Source organism: Euphorbia lathyris, chromosome 6 (genome assembly GCF_963576675.1).
Source record: "Euphorbia lathyris chromosome 6, ddEupLath1.1, whole genome shotgun sequence".
In the NCBI taxonomy this organism is placed as follows: Eukaryota; Viridiplantae; Streptophyta; class Magnoliopsida; order Malpighiales; family Euphorbiaceae; genus Euphorbia; species Euphorbia lathyris.
This window is the reverse complement of record NC_088915.1, coordinates 66,130,851-66,144,874: the sequence shown is the minus strand read 5'-3', so window position 1 is coordinate 66,144,874 and position 14,024 is coordinate 66,130,851. Positions and strand designations below refer to the sequence as shown.

Sequence of the window (14,024 nt, the reverse complement as noted above, 5' to 3'; positions counted from 1 at the left end):
GAGGTAATTCGATAAATTTCTCTCGCAGACTCCGCAAAATCATCGTTTCGCGAAATCAGAGCGTCACATTTTTCCTCGCAGACTCCGCGAAATCATTCTTTCGCGAAGTCAGAGCGTCACATTCCTCCTCGCGGATGTCGCGAAATAATTGTTTCGCTAAGTAAAATCACCATCTTCCTTGCACATTTATGTTCGCATATTTAGCGAATCATCGTTTCGCGAAGCCAAATCTTCATTTTTTCTGACTAACACGATTAAATTTTTCTGAAGGTGGTTGAATACGTAATATTCATTCCTGGAAGCTGGTGTGTTTGGGTGCCATGAGAGACATCCATTCAAAAATGCCTGGACTTCCAACCATCAGTTGTAAATAAAAGTCTACACCGTGGAACATGTCCATTCCTCAGTGGTTAATAAGCGCCTATGTGTCGTGAGACATCCATCCATCTGTAGTGAAAAGTAGCCTATGTATAATGAAGTGATTTGTTAGGAGTTTATTGTGGCAATCTTAGTGAATAGTAGCCTATGTATTATGAAGTGATTTGTTAGGAGTTTATTGTGGCAATCTTGTTGTAATTTTTGTTGTTGTTGTGATTTTAATGTTGTTATTGCGGCAATTTTGTTGTAAATTTTGATAATGTTATGATTTTAATGTTAGAATCCGTTGTTGTTTGCCCTTTTTTGTTATATACCACTTCGCGAATTAGCTTCAAAACACATCCAGGCTTCGCATATGCGAACTAAATTCATCAAGCAAACCCAAACATTTACTTCGCAGACTACGCATAGTATGGAATATGCGAAGTCAGACGGGATGGGGCGAGTCGCGCGTAAATATTGGGGGTATTAAGGGAAAGTCACACAAAATGAGTCTAGATATGTAATAGGTTGAGTAAATGGGTTAAATATGTAAATGGACCTCCCATTTGACCTAGTTTTGTAATTTTCCCTTATTTCAGTTCAGTTCGATTTTTAAACCGAACCGACCGTTGTAATCAAATTAATTAGTAAGTTGTTGATAATTATAACTTATACTTTTGTTTGTTTTTGTGAAATCACTAACCAGTGACATTAAATGTAATTTATGTTTTACATTCAACTAAATTAAGTAAACTTATTTTTATTTTATATTAACTTATTAAAAATATGTGTATAAATCAAATAACCAAACCGAAACGAACCGTATTTTTTGGTTCACTTGTTATTATTATTCAGTTAGATTCGGTCTTTAATTTTTAGGCTATTCAATTTTTGGTTATTTCAGTTCGGGTTTTAAACCGAACCGACCATTGAACACCCCTAATCACATCTATCTATCTATACAATATACTAAATTGGTAGAAAAAATGGTGACATGTCTTTCTCTCAGTATCATTAATGCTAACATGTATTTCTCTAGATTTTTTGAATTATTATAACATTTATTCTCATCCCTTCTCCAGCAGTTACATCTCTTTTTCCACTATCGTTCCCACATGGGTAACCAACTGCTCCTCCCCCTCCATCTAAATCCCTAAACGGCTAACCTTTCTGTCTTCTTCAACCGCTTCTTTTCTATCCACTAATTTAGAGGAACTGGGTCATAAGAAGCCTATAACCATCACCGATGCATCACTGTTACAGGAATGCAACAGAGTAAGATCGACCAGACGAATGACAAGCGTACAGTTGGTGTAGCATGGTCTTGATTGAAAAGTTTTTGTTTCCTATCCTAACTAATGTAGAATGTTTTGCTGCAGATGTATTATAATTGTGGGCGTTTTTCTTTCAATATTAACATTTAGAGACTAGAGTTATGGATTTGAATCAATTTCAGAAGCTCTGGTAGATGCCTATTGGTGATGGGATATATATGTAGCAATATATAGTTACATTTCTAATTGTAATGAATTGTGAGTTGAATTTAGCAATAACCAATAGGTTTAATAAGAAGGGGCAGACTGCATTTCATATGGCTGTTAAAGGGCAGAGCTGTTAGATTGCTTCTTGAGGCAGATCCAACCATTGTTATGCTTCCGGGCAAATTTGGTAACACAACAGTACATGTGGCAACTAGGAAGAAGCCAACTGAGGTATTATTATATCAATTTCTTTATAATAGACTGTCAAAAAGGTTATTTGCATTGTTTCTTCTTGATTATTCTCTGGATCCTAAGGAATATACTAACATAAGGTCTGTTTTCTCTTTTCTTGCAGATAGTGAATGTGTTGTTATCCCTTTGGATTGGGGTTGTACTACAAATAATTGATTTTTTCTTTGTTTTTAATTTTAGTTGTAGATTTAAATTCTTTTTCAGTCTTGATTTATATTCAATTCCTTTCTAATATGTTTTCTTTTTTTATAATAGCTATTTTACTTGGAATTCTGCTGCTTATTTCTATTATTTCAGCTCAAACTAATTGAAATGGTCATATTTTTGTGCAGAAGAGCAAGGGCATTTGGTTTCAAGCTTTATTAGAGGTATGTAGTTCAATTGATGCTTGAGTTAAAATCTCTCCATTCTCTTTTGTTGTTCGGTCTCTCTCCCTCAACTGAATTTCTTGCATATGAGAGGTAAATGGTTTCTCCTTAATATAATTATTTTATTTCTTTTTAGCATAATTATGTTAGTCGTTGAAATTATTTTATTTCCATAAGTTGATTATTTCATATGTTCTGTCAACACCATTGATTTTTACTCATAGATAGCATATCCTCTTTTCCATTTATCTACTCACTATTCAGATTCTTGAATTATGAAACCGCTAATCTTGCGTGATCTATTACTGAGCACCTTTGATAAAAGGTAAGAGCATTCGATCAACAACGAATTTTAGCAAAGTTGATCTGGAGTATTTTTTTTTTCATGTTTCTGTTCTTTTGTTCCACATATTAAATTTGCAATAGTATGCCTCTCATGTTTCTGAATTTCTTGCATATGAGAGGTAAATGGTTTGGTTTTTCTATTACCTATTTAATTATTTTCTTATTGAAGGATCTATATATAATTTAAATCAGTAGACACTAATGATGATGTGTCTTTCTCTCTATATCTCAATATTTACATGTTTTTTGCTCAACTTTTTTGAATTATTTAATTTTTTTCATCGTTTTACTTATGGATTTATTAGTTTTACTATTCTCTTTACAGTTACCACCAGCTGCCACACGTCTTTAACAACTACTCCGCTTATTCACATCCCCTTCTCCTAGCCGATCCTCCTTTTCTCTTTATTGCCTGTGTTTTTTTTAAAGCACTTGCATCTAGGCCTAGATAAATTTCCCTACAATATTCGGTTTTGCCTTTCGGAAAATCTCCAATCCTGTCAATTTCAGTAAGTCCACTCATTAGGTACCCGATTTGTTCTTTTTACCTTTTCTTTTCCCAGAGAAAGGCTTCGATGCTCTCTGATTCATGCTGCTTCCGATGGGTTTTCTATATGCTAACAGCAATACTGATTACAGTAAGCTATCTTTTCTTTCCTCATTTTTTTTGTTTATTGAAATGATGCATAACATTGATAACTCAAAATTTATCTTCGCTTTCTTCAATTTTTGTAGAAAAATATCTATATTATTACCAATTCCAGCACCTTTAAATTTCTTGATACAAACTTGCTGCTGCAATTCTTCCCAATATCAAAATTGCTTGATACAAACTTGCTGTTGCAATTCTTCCAAATCCCAGGAAATTTGAATTGCTTCTTTTCATCGGTTTTTACTACTCAATTCTTCCCAACTTCAAAATTACTTGATTCTTCCCAACTTCAAAATTATTTGATACAAACTTGCTGCTGTAATTCTGATATACAAAAGAGAGTTCCAGTTGTAGCCTTTAGCTTCAAAAATTGCTGTTTTGTATTTATTCTCACTGATTAAGGCTGAAAAATTCTTTATCTGGAGCATGTAATAAGCTGGTAAATTATCTGCATAGATCTTCAACAATAAAAGCATATATTAGCACTTCATGGTAACAACCAAAATGTTTTAGCTAAAAACATTTTGCAGGAGGCGGAGAACAAGGTCTGGGGGTAAAGACAATGGAAAAGAACTCAAGCTTCTCAAGATTAGAAATGATACTTAATCAATAAGAGTTAGGAGGTGTACTAGCTTGAGCATCAGATAGGTGTAAAGCTAGCCTTGATATTCTATGTGTGAGAAGCAAAAGAAATTTGTTGGAGAAACATGAAAAGAAGAATAAAGGAGGAGGCAATAAAATGTAGCAGAAATCCCATGTGAGATTGAAATTTAAAAAATGAGTGTTACTTCTTTATTTGAATGACTTAATCATATAGCTTTATAATCCATGAAATATGGAAGGAATCAAATTCCTTGCAAATGTCAATATGGATCAAATTCTGCATACTTTTCTTTTCTTGCTCTACTGAAAACAAAGAAACAAAAATATACAAATACATAAATTTAGCTACATTAACCTTTCACAAACCTTTAACTTGCTTTAGTATATTATATCTTTTAAGATTGAAAACAAAGATTCTAGCAAACAAGCTTAAACTAGATGAAAATTTGAAAACCAAGAACCAAAAAATTGCATAAGTTTCTGTTTTTTTTTTCATCAATTCATATTAAAGATTGAAAATAAAATGTTGCTGTGAGATAAGATATCAAATTTAAAATATAAAACTTTTTATTTATAAATGAGATAAGAAGAGAAAATTATGGATTATAACATTGGATACAAAGTTTACACTTTTCGGGTTGTTTGGACTCTATTGGATATTAAATTACCTTTTAGATTTCAAAAAACACAATATCGTTTAGATGTATTCTTGCAATGATAATAATTAATAGTTACTAGCAAATGTTAGATTATATTTTTCTCAGTCATGCTCAAATGTCTGTGAAAATTTCAAGAGTTATGAGCAAAAAAGAATTTAATATTCTCATTGTGATGATGAAAAACATATAATTATATTCAAATAGTTTTCAAAAAAATATTTAATAAAACTGACTGAATTAATAATTCTTCAATACTTTAATGCGCCGTAACTAAAAAAAGTATTATACTAAATTTTAATATTTATTTTTTTAAAGCAAATACTTTATATATTCATTAAGGTGTTAATATCTAAATTTGTAGATACTTGCATAATGGTTACAAAACCATAAAAAAAAAACTCGTGCAAAGTACGGATCTAAAACTAGTACTAGATAAATTTTACAATTAATGTTGTTTTTTTATTGGTTTTTATCAATTCTTTATTTTCTATTAATCAAAATATCAAAAGCATAATTCTTTTTTATTCTTTTTGTTAGATTTAACAGTTACCATTTTTTAAAAAAAACAGCTACCATATTTATCTTTGATCAAAGTAAACGTCATCTTCATACATTAAATTTCTAAAAGTTCAATATTAAAATATGGAATTTTTAATAAGTTTTATAAAATTACACCATGAGTCACATACACTGATATATTTTACAATTAATGTTGTTGTTGTTTTTTTTGTTGGTTTTTATATTCTTTGTTTTCTGTTAATCAAAATATCAAAAGCGCAATTCTTTTTTATTCTTTTGTCAAATTTAACACTTACCATTAAAAAAAACAGTTATCATATTTGTAATAAAAAAAACAATTACCCTATTTATGATCAAGTAAACGTTATCTTCATAAATTAAATTTCCAAAAGTTCAATACTAAAAATATGGAATTTTTAATAAGTTTTATAAGATTAAATTGTTAGATCATGGGAATAAAATTTTATATGAGAAATATTCTATTTCTAATGTTCTTTAATCTTACTATAATCCAAAATTTTCCTTATAATTGCTGATTTTCTGTTAGTTGAGGGTTTTCTATTTAATTTTTTAACAAAAGAAAGAATAAGCTTCCTACTTTATAGGAAATTGTTATTTCAATGACTAATGAAGAGTAGATTGTTTATGTAATATAAAAGAAGAAAAAGAAAAAGTGTCTATATTTGAAAATAATGTAACTTTTAGAATAGATTTTTTCATCAATCTTTATCTTATGTCTAAATTTTTAATTTAGTGTAATGTATAATTTAGTTGATGATCTTATATTTTGTATTTGGTTTTTTTTTGGTTTACATAGGAAGGCTAAACGCCCGAGCAAAATATTTTGTATTTGGTGATAAAAAAATTAGATATTAATTCTATTTTTTTAATTAATTTTATTAATATATATATATATATATATATATATATATATATTGTATCACATTATCAGATCCGATCAACTCGAGTTATTTACTTGAACCAAGTGACGTATGATCCAATTATAAATTTGGTTTGATATTCATACCAGTTCTAATAACATTGTTATGTACTGAACACTTTCGTAAAAAAAAATGACATATCTAAATTACTCTTTTATATATATATATATAAACAGTGAGGTTAAGTAAAACCGACGATTTTTTACATGTAGGAAGAGAATGCTTGATGAATACAAAAATGGTAACAATAGTAGTAACTCTTATGAGAAAAAGTCTCGAATTGTTTGGACTCCAGAACTACACCTTAAATTTACAAAAGCTATTAGTGATTTGGGTGATAAGGGTAATATTAGTTTCTCACTCAATTTAATCACGTAATTACTATTTCACCGTGTAAAAATCGTAAAGTTTCATGTATATTGGTATATGTCATATCTTTCTTTTTGGTAAAATGCAGATGCTCATCCAAAACAAATATTGAATTTAATGAACGTGCGTCATCTAACAACACGCCAAGTTGCAAGCCATATGCAGGTTCATTTGTTTTTCATTTTTATTTAGCAAATATATTTAAGTTCACTTGTGTTCTTAATATATTTAATGAGATTAAGGGTTTTAAAGCATTTCGTCGAATTCAATATATAGTTAATAGGTGTAGTTTCATTATTTTTTACATTGACTTAAATTTTACTTTTGGCTTTAGAGTTACAAGTCTAAAGTGGAGCGAATTTGCAAAACTGGCATTACTATTTCACCAGTAATAAATATGTCATCTCAATTTTATGACTGGACCAAAAATTTGGAAATCCTTAAGCAGAAAAGTAGTGACTCCTATCAAGGCACACCAAGTTCCAACTTTTATACTAGCGGTAATTTATATTTTAGCTTATATTTATTCCTTAAATTTTATCACAACCATACATAAATAAGTTTATTATGTTGCTTATTAATTAACGTATTATTACATGAAATTTACTTAGCGTTATGAAAATTTCAAACAATAATTCAGCAAGTGATAACGTCGATGAACAGATGAATGAAATCTTAAATCCGATTGAAATGCCTAATGTGGAAAAGATTATGACAACTAGTGCAGGAAATATGCGGAAGGAAGAGGGTGATGCATATGAACAAGTTTTGAATATCCTTGAAAGTGATGAAATCACAGATTTAGAATCTGAACTAAATCCAATTGATGCATTGTTTGGAAACAACTAGCTGCCCTTTTGTTTTTCTAGGTGCATACTAGTTTGTTTTTCTTTCTTGGACAAGGCAAAACATTAGATGCAAAAACACAAGTTGAAGGTATTAGATGTTTTCGACTATGAGATGGACCTTTCTTTATATGTATTTGTGTCTCAGCAAAACTTTAAGGTTTAGATTTTTAGCGAACAACTAATGTAAGATCATCTAGATTTTTATGAATTGGTGATATTTAGGGATATTAGGGATTTTGATAAAATTGGATTGGATTGAATTGATGAATTGAATTGAATTGGTGATATTTAGCGGTTTTGATTAAATTGAATTAGATTGAATTGGATTTAATTTGTGAATTGAATTGAAATGGTGGTGTTTAGGGATTTTGATTAAATTGAATTGGTGATATAGGGATTTTAGTCCAAAAGTTCATACTTGGTGTCGTTAGGTGCCTGTAATTATTATTTATGTCTTGAATTTTTTTGGAAAAGCATGTCTTAGGCTATGTTTCTACTAGTCCTCTAGATAGTGTTTTCGTCAACTGAAAGTGCAATTGCTTCTCTTAAAGAGAAGTAATGTGGTTATTGAACTACTGCCAATAAGGTTAGTGTAATGACCCGGTCCAGAGAGGGTGGCGCCGGGGTAGAAGGCATGAGCAGAGAGCGGCCCTAAGGGATGGCGATGGGGGCAGGAATGAACTGAATCCCACATCTGAAACAGAGAGAGAGAGAGTGATTGGGGCTTATTAGTAAGATGTGAATCCAATACATGCAGACGCGTTTTAAAGCCGTGAGGCCCAATGTGTTGGAATTGGCCAGAGCGGACAATATCTACATGGTATTGGACCAGAATGTTACAATTGGTATCAGAGTCGACTCTCCATGTACGATGTGTGGTTCGGGGACGAACCAGGCAGAAGCTGGTGGGATTGTAATGACCCGGTCCGGAGTGGGTGGCACTGGGGTAGAAGGCCTGAGCAAGGAGCGGCCCTAAGGGATGGCGATGGGGGCAGGAATGAACTGAATCCCACATCGGAAATGGAGATGGAGTGATTGGGGCTTATTAGTAAGATGTGAATCCAATACATGCAGACGCGTTTTAAAGCCGTGAGGCCCAATGTGTTGGAATTGGGTCGGAGCGGACAATATCTACATGGTATTGGACCAGGATGTTACAATTAGACATTAGATTATAAATTTTAAAACATTGTGTAAGTTTGGAGTTATTATTTTTTTTATACTGATGTAAGAAGTAATAATCATTTTAGTATTCTTGAGTCGTCATACGAAAAAAAAATTCTATATACAATGGAGTCCTCCCGAGGTTTGAGTCATGGCTCCATCACAGGGAGAGGCTAAGCAGTTAGTTTTGTCAATACTTACGAAAGTTATACTGTGTTTTTAAAAACAGAGTAATTAAGTAGTGTAATATGCACAAACTTAAGGACTAATAAATTATTTATCTAATAAAATATAAACTTCAACGAGGAATTTTTTAGATATATATGAACTTCAACAAGTAAATCGAAAAATCCACTGAATTTATAAATATTAATCTCAAATTTTATAATTTTATTATAAAAAACATGAATTTTTTTTAGAACTAACTGATATGCAATTAGTGCGGAATAAGGAACAAAATATCTGTGTTTTATAATAATGACTGAAATTGATCAAAAATTTTAACGTTATGGGTAAATTTGCTCGTGATTACCAACGTTAGGGAGTAAAATTACATCATTTTAGACGTTAGGGGTAAAAATTGCTCTTAACCCAATACATTAGGGGTATTTGTGCACCTTAACCTTTTATTTTTATACATAATTTATAATTTATGTAAAGTTGGATTAAATTTATATAACCTTGTTATTTTAGGAGAAAAAAAATCCATAAACCCTGTGAAAAATAGAATTTTACGTAAAACCTTTGAACTTCACGTAAATCTTTTATTTTTAGACATAATTTATGTAAAGTTTGACTAAATTTTCGTAACCTTGTTATTTTAGGAGAAAAAAATTCACAAACCTTATGAAAAATAAAATTTTACGTAAAACATTTGAATTTTACGCAAATCTTTGAACTTTATACATAATTAACGTAAATTTAGACTAAATTTACATAACCTTGTTATTTTAGGAGAATACATAAATTTATGTAATCTTATTATTTGAGGAGAATATCTAATGTGAATACTTAGATTTAGGTAATCTTTTATTATTAATCTCTAATTGATTCTAATATGAATACTTAAATTGAAAATTACTACCATATACTCACTTAATCAAAATTATTACCATCCATATAACTTCTAAAAAAAATATTACCATATACTCTCAATTCAAAATAGGCTTCATCCTTTTCCTTATTTATATCTCTAACCTCTGCTAAACATTTTCTTACTCTGCTAAACATTCTCTCTGCTAAAATTCTCTCCGATTCCGACAACGGAGATGACCAATCAGTCAGGGACGGCACTATCAGATGCCATAAATGCTTTAGCTACTGGTCTAGAAAAATGTGTCGAGGTTTATGCTACCACCGAAAATAACAAATTGAAACAGACACTCAGCATTGAGAAGAAGAAAATGGATTTGTCCATAGTGTTAGAGCTGGACAGAGTGAATTCGAAGAAAGAATTACAGAAGGAGAAGATGGTCTTCGAAGAAAAGATGGAGACAGAAAGGATAAAGAGAGAAGAGATGCAGAAGGAAAAGAGCAAGAAAAACAAAGAATCTGCTGGTGAGACCCATGAATAAAACTATCCTTTAGAGCTATGCATATTTAGTTTACACATTCATTTTGTAATTAAATATTGGGTTAATTATAAATAACTACCATGTGGTTTGGCCGATTTGCGATGTGGTACCTGTGGTATTTTTTTTTTTTTGCAAACACAACCCTATGGTTGCAAAATTTTACACGTTTTTTTTACTTTGCCAAATTTGGTCGATAACGACTTCGAAATGAAAATTTTCAAGAATTAAACTTGTTTGGTATCATATTTAATATGGAACCATATTCTTAATTTTTCAAAATCATCATTTTTGGAGTTTTCTTTCTCTAAACATTATCTTTCTCTCTCATAAAAAAAACAACACCTAAATGACCTCAAACCTAAAAAGTTGAAGAATTAAATTTGCTTAAAATATCATTTAGCTCTTGAAAATTTTCATTTCGAAGTCGTTATTGGCCAAATTTTGCAAAGTAAAAAAACATATAAAATTTTGCAACCATGGGGTTGTGTTTGCAAAAACAAATACCACAGGTACCACATCGCAAATCAGCCAAATCACATGGTAGCTATTTGTAATTAACCCTTAAATATTTATATATAAATTACTTAATATTATATATTCATATATAAATTAAATAAAGTGTTGTTAGTATTAGATAGAATAACAACACTTTATTTAATACTAACAACACTTTATTTAATTTATATATGAATATATAATATTAAGTAATTTATATATAAATATTTAATTACAAAATGAATATGTAAACTAAATATGCATAGCTCTAAAGGATAGCTTTATTCATGGGTCTTATCAGCAGATTCTTTGTTTTTCTTGCTCTTTTCTTTCTGTATCTCTTCTCTCTTTACTCTTTCTGTCTCCATCTTTTCTTCGAAGACCATCTTCTCCTTCTGTAATTCTTTCTTCGAATTCACTCTGTCCAGCTCTAACACTTTTTACAAATCCATTTTCTCATTCTCAATGTCGAGTGTCTGCGTCAATTTGTTACTTTCGGTGGTAGCATAAACCTCAACAAATTTTTCTAGAGCAGCAGTTAAAGCCCTTATGGCATCTGATAGTGCTGTCCCTGACTGATTGGTCATCTCCGTCGACACTGGTGGACATAGTTGGGGGGAGGGAGCTTGTGTCCTATTGGAAACGTTACGTTGTAAAAACACATCCAACGCCCCATAATGAACTCATGTCAGCCTAACATCAGAGGACTCGACTTTACCTCTCTCTGTCTTGTATCTTCTTTTAAGCGAGTCCATTTTGGTTCTGCATTGAGTAATTGTTTTCTGGGTTCCATGGCTAGTATTAACCTCTCGAGTGACATCCTCCCAGTCCTTCTCACGGATATAGCTAATATTCAGCTCCAAGTATCGCCTCGTCCAAACATCAATCAGAGTGAAGCTTGTTGCCTCACTCCAACAATCTTCAGCCCGGGAGCAAGAATTGTCCATAGAAAGAAGGTTAGGAGAATGTTTAGCAGAGACAATTTTAGCAGAGAGAATGTTTAGCAGACTAAGAAAATGTTTAGCATGAGTAAGAAAATGTTTAGCATAGGTTAGAGATATAAATAAGAGAAAGGGTAGGAGCCTCTTTTGAATTGAAGTATATGGCAATATTTTTTATGGTAATAATTTTGATTAGGTGACTATATGGTAGTAATTTTCAATTTAGAATCAATTAGAGATTATATGCCAATAATAAAAGATTACCTTATTCACATTGAATTGAAGTATATGGCAATATTTTTTGTTGTTTTTTTTACCCATAACGTTGATAATTTGGATCAATTTCAGTCACCATTATAAAACACAGATATTTTGTTCCTTATTCCGCACTAATTGCATATCAGTTTTTTTTTTAAAGTTGCGCAATGCGCTTACATTAAAGAAGAAAGAAAAATCTCCACCAGACCCGGATGTGATTCGAACCCATGACCTCCCAAGGTATAGGTAAGCTCTCAACCACTAATTGCATATCAGTTAGTTCTAAAAAAGAATTCATATTTTTAATAATTAAATAATAAAATTTGAAATTAATATTTATAAATTCGGTGGATTTTTTTATTTACTCGTTGAAGTTCATATATATCTAAAAAATTCCTCGTTGAAGTTCATATTTTATTGAATAAATAATTTATTAGTACTTAAGTTTGTGTATATTACACTACTTAATTACTCTGTTTTTAAAAACACAGTATAACTGTGGTAAAGCTCTTAGCCTAGTGGTTGAGAGCTTACCTATGACTAGGGAGGTCATGGGTTCGAATCACATCCGGGTCTGGTAGGGATTTTTCTTTCTTCTTTAATGTAAGCGCATTGTGCACAATTTAATAAAAAAACACAATATAACTTTCATGAGTGTTGACAAAACTAACTAGTTAGTCTCTCCCTGTGATGGAGCCATGACTCAAACCTCAGGGGCTCCATTGTATATAGATTTTTTTTTCGTATGACGACTCAAGAATACTAAAATAATTATTACTTCTTACATCAGTGTAAACAAAATAATAACTCCAAACTTATATCAAGACATAAATAATAATTACGGGCACGTAACGACACCAAATATGAACTTTTGGACTAAAATCCCTATATCACCAATTCAATTTAATCAAAATCCCTAAACACCATCATTTCAATTCAATTCACCAATTGAATCTAATTCAATTTAATCAAAATTCCTAAATATCACCAATTCAATTCAATTCACCAATTCAATCCAATCCAATTTAATCAAAATCCCTAATATCCCTAAATATCACCAATTGAATCCGATTCAATCCAATCCAATTCAATTTAATTCACCAATTCAATTCACCAATTGAATCCAATTCAATTTAATGAAAATCCCTAAATACTACCAATTCAATTTTATCCAATTCAATTTAATCAAAATCCCTAAAACCCTAAATATAAAATCCTTAAAATCCCTAAATAACTAAAAACCCTAAATTAAAGATTTACCTCTCTTTGTCTCTCTCCTCCTAAGCAGCGGCGACGGCGACGTCTCCTCTCCTTGTCAGTCTAATTCAGGACGATGACTCTTCCTCACGTCGTCGGCATTGCAACAGTCAGCCTTCCTTGTTTTCACGATTTGTGTAGCTTCACCACGAAGGAGAATACTTAATTCTCATCCAATTTTCTTTTTGCTGCACTAAGGGCATACGTATCCTTTCCAATGTTTTTAGTTAGACTTAAATGAAACGACGTCAATGTTCTAAAAAAAGATTTCATGTTTTTTATAATTAAATGATAAAAATTGAGATTTAATATTTATAAATTTGGTGGATTTTTTGATTTTTTTGTGCAATTCGTATGGAAGACATTATTTTTATTTATTTTTTCATATCTCGACATATGTTTGTAATTTGTTACTTGTAAAATGACGCACGTGTAAAGTGTAGATGACAAGATTTATGACCGAGAAGACAGTTTAATGCATTATTTCTCAAATTAACCAAAATTATCAATGTCTGAGATAAAATTGCGTTTAAATAATAATTCCGTTTTATAGATTCTATTACCTGAACTAAAAGTAGCTCAATATATCATTATTTGAATCTAAAATTGTTCAATGTTAGAAATATTAATATGTACATTACTCTAATGATGTGGATAAATTTGAAATTTATCCCTAAATTAAATTAAATGAACCGACTGACCGGACACCGAAGAAGGCGGTTTTCACTCCAGTATCTTAGATGCTTCTTTCCAGATGATATTTGATGGGTAAACAGGAATATCTTCGGATCTATTCATAATCAGTACAAAAATAAGAATAATTAACGAAAGATTAATTTCTTTCATATTTATAATGGATTTGTTTATATTAACTAATGAAGACAGATAAAAGTATTAAAATGATATAGTTGAACATATATTAGAAATTATAGAATATG

General features: G+C 30.8%; 1 long non-coding RNA gene across 1 annotated transcript; it reads left to right on the top strand.

Moving 5' to 3' along the window:
- The first annotated feature begins 1,450 nt into the window (after nt 1-1,450).
- On the top strand, nt 1,451-4,349 carry LOC136232199 (uncharacterized). The gene is made up of 3 exons (XR_010690391.1): nt 1,451-2,072; nt 2,197-3,444; nt 3,989-4,349. It is a non-coding gene; the product is annotated as an uncharacterized lncRNA (long non-coding RNA).
- The last annotated feature ends 9,675 nt before the right edge of the window (nt 4,350-14,024 follow it).